Source organism: Stomoxys calcitrans, chromosome 2 (genome assembly GCF_963082655.1).
Source record: "Stomoxys calcitrans chromosome 2, idStoCalc2.1, whole genome shotgun sequence".
In the NCBI taxonomy this organism is placed as follows: domain Eukaryota; kingdom Metazoa; phylum Arthropoda; class Insecta; order Diptera; family Muscidae; genus Stomoxys; species Stomoxys calcitrans.
The window spans coordinates 38,905,445-38,923,467 of record NC_081553.1 but is presented as its reverse complement, the minus strand read 5'-3'; the positions used below and the strand labels follow the sequence as shown (position 1 = coordinate 38,923,467).

General features: G+C 37.3%; 1 protein-coding gene across 1 annotated transcript in view; it reads right to left on the bottom strand.

Moving 5' to 3' along the window:
* LOC106082115 (homeobox protein homothorax) overlaps nucleotides 1–18,023 on the bottom strand; it is a 359,165-nt gene that overhangs the window by 28,557 nt on the left and 312,585 nt on the right. The gene's annotated exons all lie outside the window — the stretch shown is intronic.

Below are 18,023 nucleotides of genomic sequence, written 5' to 3'. Positions count from 1 at the left end.
AAGGACGGACGAAGGAAGGACGGACGAAGGAAGGACGGACGAAGGAAGGACGGACGAAGGAAGGACGGACGAAGGAAGGACGGACGAAGGAAGGACGGACGAAGGAAGGACGGACGAAGGAAGGACGGACGAAGGAAGGACGGACGAAGGAAGGACGGACGAAGGAAGGACGGACGAAGGAAGGACGGACGAAGGAAGGACGGACGAAGGAAGGACGGACGAAGGAAGGACGGACGAAGGAAGGACGGACAAAGGAAGGACGGACGAAGGAAGGACGGACGAAGGAAGGACGGACGGACGAAGGAAGGACGGACAAAGGAAGGACGGACGAAGGAAGGACGGACGAAGGAAGGACGGACGGACGAAGGACGGACGAAGGAAGGACGGACGAAGGAAGGACGGACGAAGGAAGGACGGACGAAGGAAGGACGGACGAAGGAAGGACGGACGAAGGAAGGACGGACAAAGGAAGGACGGACGAAGGAAGGACGGACGAAGGAAGGACGGACGAAGGAAGGACGGACGAAGGACGGACGGACGAAGGAAGGACGGACGAAGGAAGGACGGACGAAGGAAGGACGGACGAAGGAAGGACGGACGAAGGAAGGACGGACGAAGGAAGGACGGACAAAGAAAGGACGGACAAAGAAAGGACGGACAAAGGAAGGACGGACGAAGAAAGAACGGACGAAAGAAGGACAGACGAAGGGAGGGCGCGCGAAGAAAGGATGGACGAAGGAAAGACAGATGAAGAAAGGACAGACGAATGAAGGACGGACGAAGGAAAGGCGGACGTAGGAAAACGGACGAAGGAAGACGGACGAAGGAAGGAAGGAAAAACAGACGAAGGACGGACGAAGAAAGGACGGACGAAGGAAGGACGGGCGAAAGAAGGACGGACGAAGGAAGGACGGACGAAAGAAGGACGGACGGAAAGAAACACATAAGACGTGCTGAAGAATGGACGGAGGGACGGAAGAACTGCGAAACATCGACCTACAATTTTTGGGATGGATGGACGGGCGAAGATAGAACGGTCGGACGAAGATAGAACAGACGCATGAAGGTAGGACGGACGGGCGAAGGTGGAACGGACGGGCGAAGGTGGAACGGACGGACGGACGACGATAGGACGGACGAAGGAAAGAAACACATAAGACGGCCTGAGAATGGACGGAAGGAAGGAAGGACGGAAGAACTGCGAAACATAGACATACAATTTTCTGGATGGATGGACGGATGAAGATAGAACAGACGGCTGAAGGTAGGACGGACGGACGAAGGTAGAACGGACGGACGAAGGAAAGAAACACATAAGGCGCGCTGAAGAATGGACGGAAAGAAGGAAGGACGGAAGAACTGCGAAACATAAACATACAATTTTTTGGATGGACGGACGGACGGACGAAGGTAAAACGGATAGACGAAGGTAGGACGGACAGACCAAGATAGGACGGACGAAGGAAAGAAACACATAAGATGCGCTGAAGAATGGACGGAAGAAAGGAAGGACGGAAGAACTGCGAAACATCGACCTACAATTTTCGGGATGGATAAACGGACGAAGATAGAACGGTCGGACGAAGATAGAACAGACGGATGAAGGTAGGACGGACGGACAAAGGTAGGACGGACGGACGAAGGTGAAACGGACGGACGAAGGTGGGACGGACAGACCAAGATAGGACGGACGAAGGAATGAAACACATAAGACGCGCTGAAGAATGGACGGAAGAAAGGAAGGACGGAAGAACTGCGAAACATAGAAACACAATTTTCTGGATGGATGGACGGACGAGGAACAAACGGATGAAGGTAGGACGGACAGACGAAGATAGAACGGACGGATGAAGGTAGGACGGACGGACGAAGGTAGAACGGACGGACGAAGGTAGGACGGACGGATGAAGGTGGAACGGACGGTCGAAGGTAGGACGGACGGACGAAGATAGGACAAGCGAAGGAAAAAAACACATAAGACGCGCTGAAGAATGGAGGGAAGGAAGGACGGAAGAACTGCGAAACTTCGGCCTACAATTCCCTGGCGAACAAGAATGCATATACATTATGGGACTTAAGGCCTAAAATTCAAAGCGTTAGAAACGGAAAGACAAAAAAATCCATCCTTTAACGCAAGGCTTAAAAACGTATGAGAAAACTTATATGCTGGTATTTTAAAGCAAAAGTAAAATTTTCAAAAAAAAAAAAAATAAATAAAAAAAAAAGTAAAAAGGCGTTAAGTTCGGCCGGGCCGAACTTTGGATACCCACCACCTCGGGTATATATGTAAATCACTTTTAATCAAAATCCAGTGAAATTTGCATACCTTTTGTCCAACAGCAGTTATATCGAAATATGATCCGATTTGGACCAAATACTAATAAGTACAAGTCAATGTTCAATTATGTATAACAAAATATTGGTCTTTTTAGTAGCTATATCTAAAAATAAACCGATCTGAACCATATACAACATGGCAGCTATATCCAAATCTTGATCGATCTGAGTGAAATTGAAAAAGGATGTCGAAGGGCCCAACACAAATCACTGTCCCAAATTGCGGCGAAATCGGACAATAAATGCGCTTTTTCTGGCCCCAAAACCTTAAACCGAGAGATCGGTCTATATGGCAGCTATATCTAAATCTTGACCGATCTGTGCCATAATGTAAAACTATGTCAATTGATTTAACCTAACTCAATGTACAAAATTTCGGCGACATCGGACAATAAATGCGCCTTCTATGGGCCTAAGACCCTCAATCGGAGGATCGGTCTATATGACAGCTATATCCAAAGCTGGACCGATCTGAGCCAAATTGACGAAGGATGTCGAAGGTCCAAATATAACTCACTGTCCCAAATTTCGTCGACATCGGATAATAAATGCGCCTTTTATGGGAAAATACCTTTAAATCGAGAGATCGGTCTATATGGCAGCTATACAGTAACACAACTTACTGTCCCAAATATCTGCAAAATCGGATAATAAATGTGGCTTTTATGGGCCTAAGATACTAAATCTGAGGATCGGTCTATATGGCAGCTATATCCGAATCTGGACCGATCTGGACCAAATTGACAAAGGGTGTCGAAGGGTATAACACAAGTCACTGTCCCAAATTTCAGCAAAATCGGATAATAAATGTGGCTTTTATGGGCCAAAGACCCTAAATCGGCGGATCGGTCTATATGGGGGCTATATCAAGATATAGTCCGATATAGCTCATCTTCGAACTTAACCTGCTTATGAACAAAAAAATACTCTGTGCAAAATTTCAGCTCAATATCTCAATTTTTAAAAACTGTAGCGTGATTTCAACAGACAGACGGACGGACATGTCTAGATCGTCTTAGATTTTTACGCTGATCAAGAATATATATACTTTATAGGGTCGGAAATGGATATTTCGATGTGTTGCAAACGGAATGACAAAATGAATATACCCCCATCCTTCGGTGGTGGGTATAAAAATTGGCCACTTTCCCCCTCTTATTCCCTACAATGAACTTTTAAATATCCATTAGGCATTATGGGAAATCTCTGACATCCTTGGTAATGCTATCTATGGATTTTTATGTCCCAACCCTCATTTTTACGGAATTTTTAAAACATCCTTTTGTGTTTATTTTTCGATTAAAATGATCTCCTCAAATTAAATGACAAAATATAAATAACCAGCAATAATAACCTCAACAGTAAACAATAAATGAAGAGAATTATTAAATTTGGTTATTTTAAATTAACCAAAAAATTATGCATGGACATACAATAACACAGCATCAAGAGACAAGGCTCAACAACTAGCATAGCCAATAAGCTAGCAAGCCAAAACATAAGCAAATATGGGTATTTCCATAAGAGGCCATCATGAGGTACATTACAAGCCAGAAGAAACAGATAACAGTTCAAATTGGAATCATTTTCTCATAAATGTGTCAGGATACGAACACAGACGCTACAACATCCAGCATAGCCAATAAGCTAACAAAACCAAAACTAAGCAAATCTGGGTATTTTCATCAGAGGACATCATGAAATGATGAGAAAATTAAACCATATTGCTTTCTTAATTTTAGTAAAAAATTAACTTAGATTAAAGAAAAAAAAATTTTATAATAAAAATTCCACAAAAAAAAACCTTTAAAAAATTGCATTTATTTTTTAGTTTGTCCCAGAATAAAAAAAAATATTGAAGTTAGTTTTTTGTTTTAATTTAAGTACATAATTAACTCATATTAAACAGAAAAAATAATTAATTATAACACTTTTTTCCCCTCGTAAAAAATTTTTATAATTTTTTTTTTGTCCCCAAATGCTAGTAAAAAATATTAAAAATATTTAAATTTACATAAAAAAAAAAAAATTTATAAATTTTTTTGTCCCCAAATGCTAGTAAAAAATATGAATAATATTTAAATTCTTAGTTTTCTGAATTTCAGAACATAGTTAACTTATATTTATTAACTCATATTAAAGAAACAAAAATAGTTAATAATAAAAAATATTTTTTTCCTTTCGTAAAAAATGTTATAATTTTTTTTTGTTCCCAAATGTAAAAAAAAAAATTAAAAAAATATTTAAGTTCTTAGTTTTCTTAAACGTAATTAACTTATATTAAAGAAAACAATACTGGAATATAAAAAAAGTTATTAACTCTAGTAAAAATATATTTTTTTTTTTTAACATTTATTTCATTTTCACATTTAACCAAATTTTTTTTTCTAAATTTAAGTACCAATTTTACTCAAGCTAAGGATAAATTTTTTTTTTATTAAAAACTTTGTTTCCACCATTAAAAAAAGAGTTAATGTATAAGGGATTATTATTTGTTTTCTTCTATATAACCAGCAAACTCCCATATCTCTTATCATACAATACGGAGTTGCCTCCAGCAATCATTTGAATGAATGCTGCTACTTTCATATGGAGCAGTTAAACAATGGTGTAGGAGCAGCAGCAACAGCAGCAGCAGCATACATGGTTGTTTGCTCTATGTGGCCAAGTCTTCTGGTTTTAATGACAAATATTAATTTTAAACCAACAACAACACCAACTGCCAGCTAGCTAACCCAAACAATTGTAATATGAAATAATGGTTTTAGATACTGAATAGAAAACAAAAACAACAACAACATAACCAAGCTCATCAGCAAACCCTAAACAAAAAAATTTTAGAAAAAAAAAAAACAATAGAAGGAAGAGACTGAATTGTGAATCTCTGGGCTCTGACTGAATGGTATGTATGGTTAGTTTATGGGCAAACTCTAAGCTAAATGCTTGGATGATAATGCCACTATATGGACATAGCTAAACACATACATATACATAGACATGTATGTATGTGTTTATGTTTGTCCATGTTGATTTAGGTTTCCAGTTGTGAAGTTTAAACAAATTTCATGGGTTTTTGGTTAAGATTTTTAAGTAAATATTTAAATTTTCACCCTCCCCATAATGAAATGGAAAACATATTCAAATACCCACTTTAGCCATACATAAAGACAATGCTTTAATTTTTCCAAAACAATGGCATGGTTTTTGTGAAATTCTAAAATTTTTCAACAGCGTTAAGCTACTGAAAATCTTGCAAGGTCTTGATACTTAAATTCATTAAGCGAACACAAACATTCACCGAACTACACAATATATTTAAGATTTATTAATCAGAGACTACACAAGCAGCAGCAAAAATTTCAAAATTCAACTTCCTGCCAAAAACAGAAAGAGGAGAGAATAAACAAATAACTTAAAATGTATTACAAATACAATGATTATATGAAATTTATAGACTAGAAGAAAAGAAAAGCTAAGATACAAATCAAAGAGAAAATTTGGAAGAAATATTGTGGGGGAAATACAGCATACTTGGTTAGAATATTGAAGTCATAATTGAACATTATATGCAAAAGTTGTAGTTAGGCTAGGTAGGTTAGGTAAGAGTGGCAGTACTTTACAGAGTCAGTTAGACAATTTTAAGTCTATCGTGATATCACAGTAGCGACAAACCAAGGCTACTCGCGGGAATCGAACCCACGACCGCTGCACTGGTAATCCCAGCACGCTACCAACTTGGCTACCGAGGCCACAGTAGCGACAGATCAAGGCTACTCGCGGGAATCGAACCCACGACCGCAGCACTACCAACTCGGCTACCGCGCTACCAACTCGGCTACCACAGTAGAGACAGATCAAATCTACTCGCGGGAATCGAACCCACGACCGCTTCAGTGGTAATCCAATAGCTTGATACAGCTCCCATATTAACCGATTTCCCGATATTGCTTCTTGAGCCCCTACAGGGCGCAATTCTTATCCGAATGGACGGAAATATAACAAAATGACTTATACAATGTTCAGCATTCATGTATGGTCCGAATCGGACTAAAGCTTGATTTAGCTCCAATAGCATAACAGTTCTTATTCATTATTCTTTGTTTGCCTAAAGAGAGCGATACCGGACAAAGAACTCGATAAATGCTATCCATGGTGTAGGGTATAAAAGGTTCGACCCGGCCGAACTTAGAAAGCTCTTACGTGTTTAATTTTATTTATTTTATTTTATGTTTGTTTTTTGTTTAATTTTAATCTCAAAAATAAATTTTTTTATTTTCATATTTTTTTCTATTTTTTTATAATTTTTATTTTTTTTTATTTTTTTTTTATAACTTCTTTTTTTTAGTTTTTTTTATTTTCAAAATATTGGCTGATGAAAATTTTAAAAATGGCTTATATTTATTTTTATTTCTTTTGGAAAATTTGATTGAATTTTCATTTTTATTTTATTTTTATTTTTTACATCAATTTTTTATTTATTTTTTATATTTTTGCAAAATTTATTTTTTATGTGGGTTATGAAATTATATTTTCAATTGTTTTTAGTTTTTAAGAGTATTTTAATTCATTTTTTATTTTTTATAATTTATTTTGTTTTTTTTTAGGTTAATTTTTTTAATTCTTCCTTAGTGCATAACCAAATAAGCTTTTCCAAAATCACTTGACATTACAATGCTCCTCGATTTTAAATATTCTTTGGCCCATGGCAAATGATTAATGGCATTTTCCCATAACATAATCTTTATCTTCCGTTGCCTTACATAATACTCCAAAGGCTCTTGAAGTTGATTTTCTTCTGCCACTCTCGAAAAACTGCACTTTAATAACACTTTAATAGGAATGTTGGTATAAAACTCTCACACACACACACACACAAACCTTTGTATAAGACCCCACAAACATAATTCTACTCCTACTTGAGCTTAAGAACCCCCAGCAAAAAGATTATAAGCAATTCAGAAAAATATCCATTCTTTACAAAAAAAACCAAGGCTTTTCCATGGGGAAAGAAAGACGTGAGTTTTGTGAAAAAAAAATACAAAAAACGCTGAAAGAAATTTTTCAAGCTATTGCTTCCTCCACTCAAGTTGGATAATCTTTTAGGCGTGTTGCTTATTGTTATAATAACGATGTGCAAAAGCCACTTGTATCATCATTTGAAATTGAAACCAAAAAGTAAAAAAAAACCCAAAGCCTCACCAACCTCATCCATCTAGCCATCTATGAGGGGGCTTTCCATCCATCCATTCTTGGCAATAAGCGGCAAAGTGCAATATGCATAATTTATTAGATTTTGTATCGAAGAGGATAAGGGGGAGAGAGACTGCATTTGCACCATGAAGTTGAATTTTTGTAGGCATCACAAGTGATTTTCAAGTTTTTTTCACTTAAGGGGTTTTCCTAGATAATGATTTCCATTTTGATGATCTTCAACGAAAAGCCTTCACGGCCAGGAGAGGGGAAGGGTAAAGAGAGCTATAACAATAGCTTAATACTTTAAATGGCTTGAATAGGGAAAATATTGATAAGCATTGGCAATTATGGTTAACAAATTTAAAACAAATTATAGAAATGGTTCAAAACAAGGGGGAGAGGGGAAAAATTGCTAAGGGCAAAGTGATGGAAATAGGTAAAAAAAAAAAAAAAAAAGACGTATGGAAATGAAAAACGGACAACATGGACAGACAGGCTGATGGTTGGACCGATAGACGAACGGACAGACAGTCGGATGGACAGACCAATGAACACACGGACAGACCGACAGATAGACGGAAAGACGGGCGTATATCAGCCCGTCTTTCCAAGCATCCTTCCGTCTGTCCATCCTTCTTCCTTCTTCTTTCTTTTTTGATTTTTTTTTTTTACCATTTCCAACACTTTGCCCTTCGCAATTTTCTTCCTCTCCCCTTTTTTGTTTTAAATGTGATGGCGATTCTTAGCCGATCGGTTCGAGAGATAGACGGAAATACGAGCGTATATCAGCCCGTCTTTCCAAGCATCGTTCCCTCTGTCCATCCTTCTTCGATCGTCTTTATTTTTTTCATTTTTTTTACCATTTCCAACACTTTGCCCTTCGCAATTTTCCCCCTCTCCCCTTTTTTCGAACAATTTCCATAATTTGTTTTAAATGTGACGGCGATTCTTAGCCGATCGGTTCGAGAGATAGACGGAAATACGAGCGTATGTCAGCCCGTCTTTCCATCCATCCTTCCGTCTGTCCATCCTTCTTTCATCTTCTTTCTTTTTTTTGATTTTTTTTTACCATTTTCAACATTTTGTCCTTCGCAATTTTCTTCCTCTCCCGTTTTTTCAATCCATTTCCATAATTTGTTTAAAATGTGATGGTGATTCTTAGCCGATCGGTTCGAAAGATAGACGGAAAGACGGGCGTATGTCAGCCCGTCTTTTCATCCATCCTTCTGTCTGTCCATCCTTCTTTCATCTTCTTTCTTTTTTTGATTTTTTACCCATTTTCAACACTTTGCCCTTCGCAATTTTCTTCCTCTCCCCTTTTTTCGAACCATTTCCATAATTTGTTTAAAATGTGATGGTGATTCTTAGCCGATCGGTTCGAGAGATAGACGGAAAGACGGGCGTATGTCAGCCCGTCTTTCCAAGCATCCTTCCGTCTGTCCTTCCTTCTTCTTTCTACTTTCTTTTTTTTTTGATTTTTTACCTATTTCCAACACTTTTCCCTTCGCAATTTCCCCCCTCTACCCTTTTTTCGAACCATTTCCATAATTTGTTTTAAATGTGATGGTGATTCTTAACCAATCGGTTTACTCCAGCTCTTGAAGTTGAAAACCAATGCCCATAGCCACAATACCCCGTGCCGTAGAAGTGTTATCACATATTACAACTACAACCCTACTGAACCTCAAGGGAGGGAAGAGAGTAGTTTCCCTCCTATCCTCAATAGAATCCTAAATCCAAGTAAGACTTTCCTACCCAGCTATAAAGGGAATTTTCCTTGTCATTGGCCTACAACTTGGATCGGGTAGCACATTTTGATAAAAGACTCCCTCTACCACTGTATAAGGGATATTTATGTGAAATTTTTACTTTGTTTCCCACAAGTTTTTAATTTTCCTCCATTTTCCTTAACTATATAGACCATATGAACATATTTCCATCATTTGATAATATTATTAAAGAAACAAGTAAAAGCGTGCTAAGTTCGGCCGGGCCGAATCTTATATACCCTCCACCATGGATCGCATATGTCGAGTTCTTTTCCCGGCATCTCTTCTTAGGCAAAAAAAGGATATAAGAAAAGATTTGGTCTGCTATTAGAGCGATATCAAGATATGGTCCGGTTTGGACCACAATTAAATTATATGTTGGAGACCTGTGTAAAATGTCAGCCAATTCGAATAAGAATTGCGCACTTTGTGGGCTCAAGAAGTAAAATAGAGAAATCGATTTATATGGGAGCTATATCTGGCTATGAACCGATTCAGACCATAATAAACACGTATGTTAATGGTCATGAGAGAATCCGTCGTACAAAATTTCAGGCAAATCGGATAATAATTGCGACCTCTATAGGCTCAAGAAGTCAAGATCCCAGATCGGTTTATATGGCAGCTATATCAGGTTATGAACCGATTTGAACCATATTTGGCACAGTTGTTGGATATCATAACAAAATACTACGTGCCAAAATTCATTCAAATTGGATAAGAATTGCGCCCTCTAGAGGCTCAAGAAGTCAAGACCCAAGATCGGTTTATATGACAGCTATATAAGGTTATGGACCGATTTGAACCATACTTGGCACAGTTGTTGGATATCATAACAAAACACGTCGTGCAAAATTTCATTCTGATCGGATGAGAATTGCGCACTCTAGAGGCTCAAGAAGTCAAGACCCCAGATCGGTTTATATGGCAGCTATATCAGGTTATGGACCGATTTGAACCATACTTATCACAGTTGTTGCATATCGTAACAAAACACGTCGTGCGAAATTCCATTTCAATCGGATAAGAATTGCGCACTCTAGAGTCTCAAGAAGTCAAGACCCAAGATCGGTTTATATGGCAGCTATATCAGGTTATGGACCGATTTGAACCATACTTGGCAAAGTTGTTGGATGTCATAACAAAACACGTCGTGCAAAATTTCATTCCAATCGGATAAGAATTGCGCACTCTAGAGGCTCAAGAAGTCAAGACCCAAGATCGGTGTATATGGCAGCTATATCAGGTTATGGACCGATTTGAACCATACTCGGCACAGTTGTTGGATATCATAACAAAACACGTCGTGCAAAATTTCATTTCAATCGGATAAGAATTGCGCACTCTAGAGGCTCAAGAAGTCAAGACCCCAGATCGGTTTATATGGCAGCTATATCAGGTTATGGACCGATTTGAACCATACTTATCACAGTTGTTGGATGTCATAACAAAACACGTCGTGCAAAATTTCATCCCAATCGGATAAGAATTGCGCACTCTAGAGGTTCAAGAAGTCAAGACCCATGATCGGTTTATATGGCAGCTATATCAAAACATGGACCGATATGGCCCATTTACAATACCAACCGACCTACACTAATAAGAAGTATTTGTGCAAAATTTCAAGCGGCTAGCTTTACTCCTTCGGAAGTTAGCGTGCTTTCGACAGACAGACGGACGGACGGACGGACGGACGGACGGACGGACGGACGGACGGACGGACGGACGGACGGACGGACGGACGGACGGACAGACGGACGGACATGGCTAGATCGACATAAAATTTCACGACGATCAAGAATATATATACTTTATGGGGTCTCAGACGAATATTTCGAGTAGTTACAATCAGAATGACGAAATTAGTATACCCCCCATCTTATGGTGGAGGGTATAAAAAATATATATGATTCTATACTTCCTAACCAAAAGAAGAAAAAAATTCGCCTTGCAAGAAACCCCAAGAAAATGCATTCAACCCCAACTGCTGAATGGTTGGTTGGTCGGCTGCATTCATGGCCAACCCTTGCTGACATGTTGACTAGCAGAATCTTAGGAAAAAATCCAATTTGCAGTAAATTTTAAGAAATTCCCTTTTTTCCTCGCAATACTCAGAAGATGCAAGGATGAAGTCCATTTATGTACTCGTACTTCCACCAAAGAAAAATATTAGATTTCCCCCTCGAAACTCCCTCCCCTTCATGTAACAAAAAGAGAACATATTTTTAAGAACCAAGGCATAGTGTACTTTCTTTTTTCTCCCACCATCTTTAGTGGCATTTTTCTTTTTTTCCTTTTCCCGAGTTTATTAACTTTTTTTTTTGTTCTTTTTTTGTGGTTTTATACAACAGGAAAACTAACGACATAATGAAATTTTTGTAATTAAAAATGCAAAAAAAAACTTTAACAGCAGCAGCGACTGTGTGTTATTTTTTTCGCTTTCTTCAACGTCAACTCTTTTTCTTGATTAATTTATGGTTATATATGATATTTTAATATCACACACACATACACAGCATGCATATATACATATATAAAATGTCATTTTTGTAGATGCAAGGGGGGTTCTACACAAGTTTATAGTGTTTTTTGTAGTTTTTCGTTTTTTTTTGCAATTTGCCTACCCCCATATATGGTTAAAGCTAAATTACCCTTATGTAAAAAAAGTATATCTACGCTTGTACAATATTCGCTCATCATTACTGCGAAAAACCCAATTTAATTCATTGTGGTTACCACAAATGCAGCCGTAAAATGAAAACAACAGTTGAGGTGCCGCAAAAAAAAAAAAAAACATACGCGAAAAATATAAAATGTCGCACTTTTAATTCAAGCCACATAATTTGTTGTGTATGGTGTTTTTTGTTGTTTGTTGCCTGTGAGAGCTTTACATTGCATTACATTGCGGCTGCGACATTTTATATATTTTTATTTATTTTTTTCATAGGAAAAAATTCAGCCCTTCTCACCCCCTATTCAGCTTTTGGGGTAGGTAGGAATTTTTGATTAAACAATATTGTGGAGAGAAAAAAATTTCTTTGTGGTAAGAATTTATTTGAAATGGCAGGAGCGGGAATTTTTTAAGGGGAACAAGGAAATTAGGGATTTTTGAAGAGAAAACAAAATTAAAAAAAAATTAAAAAAAAATATTTTCTTTAACAATTAAAACAAAAATAAACTAATAAAAGCGTGCTAAGATCGGGCGGGCCGAATATCCTCCTCCAAGGACCGCATTTGTTGAGTTCTTATTTCGGTATCCCTTTTCACGCAAACAAAGGATAAAAAATAAGAATTGCTATGCTGGAAAACACAGTAGAAGTCATTGTGTTACATTTGAGCCAAATCGAATAATAACAGCGCCCTCTAGAGACTCATGAAGTCAAGACCCCAGATCGCTTTATATGACAGCTATATCAAGTTATGGACCGATTTGAATCATACTCAATACAGTTGTTGGAAGTCATAACGAAATACGTTATGCCAAATTTCAGCCAAATTGGATAGAAATTGCGCCCTCTAGAGGCTCAAGAAGTAAATTGTGGAGATCGGTTTATATGGGAGCTGTATCAAGCTATAGACCGATTCGAACCATATTTAACAGATATGTTGAAGGTCATGGGAGAAACCGTTGTTCCAAATTTCAGTCAAATTCGTTAATAATTGCGCCCTCTAGAGGCTAAAGAAGTTAAGATCCCAGATCGGTTTATATGACAGCTATATCAAGTTATTGACCGATTTGAATCATACTCAATACAGTTATTGGAAGTCATAACGAAACACGTCATGCCAAATTTCAGCCAAATTGGATAGGAATAGCGCCCTCTAGAGGCTCAAAAAGTAAATTGTGGAGATGGGTATATATGTAAGCTGTATCAGGCTATAGACCGATTCAAACTATATTTGAAACGTCATGGGAGAAACTATTGTACAAAATTTGAGCCAAATCCTATAATAATTGCGCCCTCTAGAGGCTGAAGAAGTCAAGATGCCAGATCGGTTTATATGACAGCTATATCAAGTTATTGACCGATTTGAACAATACTCAATACAGTTGTTGGAAGTCATAACGAAACACGTCATGACAAATCTCAGCCTGATCGGATAGGAATGGCGCCCTCTAGAGGCTTAAGAAGCAAATTGTGGTGATCGGTTTATAGGGGAGCTGTATCATGCTATAGACCGATTCGGACCATATTTAACAAATATGTTGAAGGTTAAGGGAGAAGCCATTGTTTAATATTTCAGTCAAATTCCATAAAAATTACGCCCTCTAGAGGCTCAAGAAGTCAAGATCCCAGATCGGTTTATGTGACAGGTATATCAGGTAATGAACCGATTTCCACCATACTTAGCTCAGATGTTGAAAGTCATAACAAAACACGTCATGTCAAATTTCGGCTAAATTGGATAATAAATACGCCCTCTAGCGGCTCAAGAAGTCAAGACCCTAGATCGGTTTATATGACAGCTATATCAGGTTATGGACCGATTTCCACCATACTCAGTACAGATTTTGGAAGTCATAACGAAACATGTCATGTCAAATTTCAGCCAAATCGGATAAGAATTGAGCCCTCTAGAGGCTCAAGAAGTCATGACCCCAGATCGGTTTAAATGGCAGCTATATCAAAACATAGACCGTAATGGCCCATTTACAATCGCAACCGACCCACACTGATAAGAAGTATTTATGCAAAATCTCAAGCGGCTAGCCTTACTCCTTCGAAATTGAGCGTGTTTTCGACAGACAGACGGATATAGCTCCCATATTTTAGCAGAATCCATGGTCGTGGGTTCCCAAGATTCGGCCCTGCCGAACTAAGCACGCTTTTACTTGTTTACTTTTGCTTCTCTATATATCTCGTGTTTTCCCCCTCCGTCCCTGTTTTTAAGCTATTTTACGATTTACGATTTTGTTTCACTACTTGGCGTTAACTATAAAAACCACATTAAATAACGAGAAAAAACCCATATATATAATTGAGTGATAAATTTTCAACATTTGCCTTAAAAAAGAATAATGCGGTATGGGAAATAAATTTTGGATTTTATACCATAGACAAAAATTAATCTTCATTGTATTAAATAGGGTATATACAATAGTGAGAAAAACTTATAGAAAAGAAATTAAAAAAAGTATAAAGAAATTGGTCATCTGCACCTGGAATTCAAAAATCCATTTTTATAAAAAAGAAGCCTCTTTTCTCAAAATTTCACATAGAAAAGCGAAATAAAGATAATAACTATTCTCATACACGTTTCAATTATTTTTGAATTTTTTTGGGTTTTACAAATTCCCACACTTCTCGTACACCACTACTGTGGTACAGGGGATCATAACTTAGTGCATTTGTTTGTAACACCCAAAAGGAAGAGAGAAAGACCCATTAATAAGTATACCGATCGACTCAGAATCACTTTCTGATTCGATTTAGCTATGTCTGTCTGTCTGTCCGTCTGTCCGTTTGTCTGTCCTTCCGTCTGTCTGTCCTTGTTAATTTGAAGACAAACTACAGGTCGCAATTTTCGTCCGATCGTCCTCAAATTTGGTATGGACATGTTTTTCGGCCTAGAGACAAAGCCTATTGATTTTGGAAAAAATCGGTTCAGATTTGGATATAGCTGCCACATATATGTTCGTCCGATTTGCAGTTATAATGCCATAAAGTGGTCATTTGTTAACCGATTCTCTCGAAATTCGGTAGGAAGGATTTTCTTATGACTGTCGATATTAGTGGTGAATCTCATAGAAATCGGTTCAGATTTGGATATAGCTCCCATATATATGTTCGTCCGATTTGCAGTAATAATGCAATAAAATGGTCATTTGTTGACCGATTCTCTCGAAATTTTGTAGGAAGTATTTTCTTATGACTCTCGATATTAACAGTGAATATTATAGAAATCGGTTCAGATTTCGATATAGCTTCCACATATATGTTAGTCCGATTTACAGTAATAATGCAGTAAAATGACCATTTGTTGACCGATTCTCATAAAATTTTGTAAGAAGGATTTTCTTATGACTCTCGATATTACCGACAAATTTCATAGAAATCGGTTCAGATTTGGATATAGCTCCCACATATATGTTCGTCCGATTTGGAGTAATACGGAAATAAAATGGTCATTTGTTTACCGATTCTCTCGAAATTCGGTAGGAAGGATTTTCTTATGACTGTCGATATTAGTGGTGAATTTCAAAGAAATCGGTTCAGATTTGGATATAGCTCCCATATATGTGTTCGTCCGATTTGCAGTAATAATGCAATAAAATGGCCATTTGTTAACCGATACTCTCGAAAATTGGCAGGAGGGATTTTCTTATGACTCTCAATATTACTGGTGAATCTCATAGAAATCGGTTCAGATTTGGATATAGCTCCCATATATATGTTCGTCCGATTTGCAGTAATAATGCAATAAAATGGTCTTTTGTTGACCGATTCTCTTGAAATTTTGTAGGAAGTATTTTCTTATGACTCTCGATATTAACAGTGAATATTTTAGAAATCGGTTCAGATTTCGATATAGCTCCCATATATATGTTCGTCCGATTTGCAGTAATAATGCAATAAAATGACCATTTGTTTACCAATTCTCTCAAAATTCGACACGCAAGATTTTCTTATGACTCTCAATAATATTGTTCGTCCGATTTGCAGTAATACAGGAATAAAATGGTCATTTGTTGACCGATTCTCATGAAATTTTGTAAGAAGGATTTTCTTATGACTCTCGATATTACTGGTGAATTTCATAGAAATCGGTTCAGATTTGGTTGTAGCTCCCATATATATGTTTGTCCGATTTGGAGTAATAAAGCAATAAAATGTTCATTTGTTGACCGATTCTCTTGAAGTTTAGTAGGAACGATTTTCTTATGACTATAAATAATACTGGTGAATCTCATAGAAATCCGTTCAGTTTTAGGTATAGCTCCCATATATATGTTAGTCCGATTTGCAGTAAAAATGCAATAAAATGGTCATTTGTTAACCAATTCTCCCGAAATTTGGCAGGAAGAAATTTCTTATGACTCTCGATATTACTGATGAATTTCGTAGAAATAGTAAGTGTAGGGTGTTATAAAGTCGGCACCATCCGACTTTTGCCTTTCCTTACTGGCTATAAAAAACTCCTTTGTCATCTTCTTTCACTTTAATAAATTATTAAATTATTTCAAATTTTTCGTGCTGCCAAATGGCACTTCGACTCGTGGCCTCACCAAAAGAATCAATAAAACCCCATCTTAATAAAATTCACATAGCAAAAATAAAACTGCAACTCTTATGCAAAAGAGCCAGGCGGAACATCCAACCGAAAAAAAAGGTTTTTATATTACCTTAGTTAGGCAACTAATAATCTACAGCTGTCCTCCTTTTTTGGCTCCTGAATATTTCGCTTATGGCTTAAAACTGATAAATCAATAAAAGGTCATTGCGAGGTTGACAACAGCAAAAATGATTATTATTTTTGTGGAAATTAATAAACCTCTCATTAAACAGTTTGTCTGTCCGTTGGCCAAAAAGCAGCCAGCCTGCCAGCCAGCCAGCCAGCCAACCATGCAGATGACAAACGATGAACACCCACCCACTTAAGTGGCTACGAAAAATCGAGAAAAAAAAATAATAAACTCCAAGACAAGACTTTGGAGTTGGTAAAACAACACCATGGAAATATAAATAATATTTTAAACTCGGTGTGGTCGTGGCAAAGTGCTGCATGATGGCCACACGGCTATAGGGAGTTGGAGATTCATACAATGCTCGTGCTAAAACAAGCCAAGCAGGCTAACAACTGATGGCAATTTGGCTGGCTGCTTGGCTAGTTGGATATTCAGTTCTATAGCTGCAACCAAAAAGGAGGCTTGTGTGGCGGCGGATGGCCTGAAAGTCATGTATTTAAAAAGTCATTGTTTTTATTGTCATTTAAGCGTGTTGTACGTGTCGTCTGTAAACACTTGAAATAACTAGCTTTAGCACCCATACACACTTCCAAGGGAAGGACGGACAACAAAAGAGATTTAAAACAAACACCAGCTCACAGAGACTAAGGTTAAAGGAGTTTTTTTTTTTACCCAAACCCCCCTTACTGGACTTTTTCCCCATTGAAGATAAATAAGTCTAGGGCCAAAATCTTTATATGCCTCACTGATTTTTCAAGTGTTATGCAAAATTGTTGGTTGTTTTTTGGTTTTTGTTTTTGTTTCTAGCTGGCTGTAAAATCCAATAAAATTGATTATTTTGAAATTCATTTTGAGAAATCATCACCATCTTCATTGATTGTTTGCCAGGCTAGAAAATAATATTTTCTTAACACTTTACACCAGTCGGGGGAAAAATAGTGAGAAAAAGAAAACTCATAAATATTACTCCTATGGACTTTAGGCCAAAAAAATACAACATTTTTTTTTTAGGTTTTTTTTTTTGGGTACAGCTTCATTTGTGTTAAATGATAAATTCTTTTTACACAAATCAAGTAGGTAAAAATGTTTATTTAAATTAAAGCAAAAAAAATTACCACTAACAATTGCAAAGATATTCACTCAATAGCTAGCTCTTGGGCCTAGCCATAATTCGTAAGGAGATAATGATGTTTGTAATGATCATTAGTGTACATCATTCACATTTAAATAAATATTATAGATTCATGTCCATGTGTATGTGTATGTAAGTGTTGTTGCTACAAATCAATACAACAAATCGAACAACACTTTGCCGC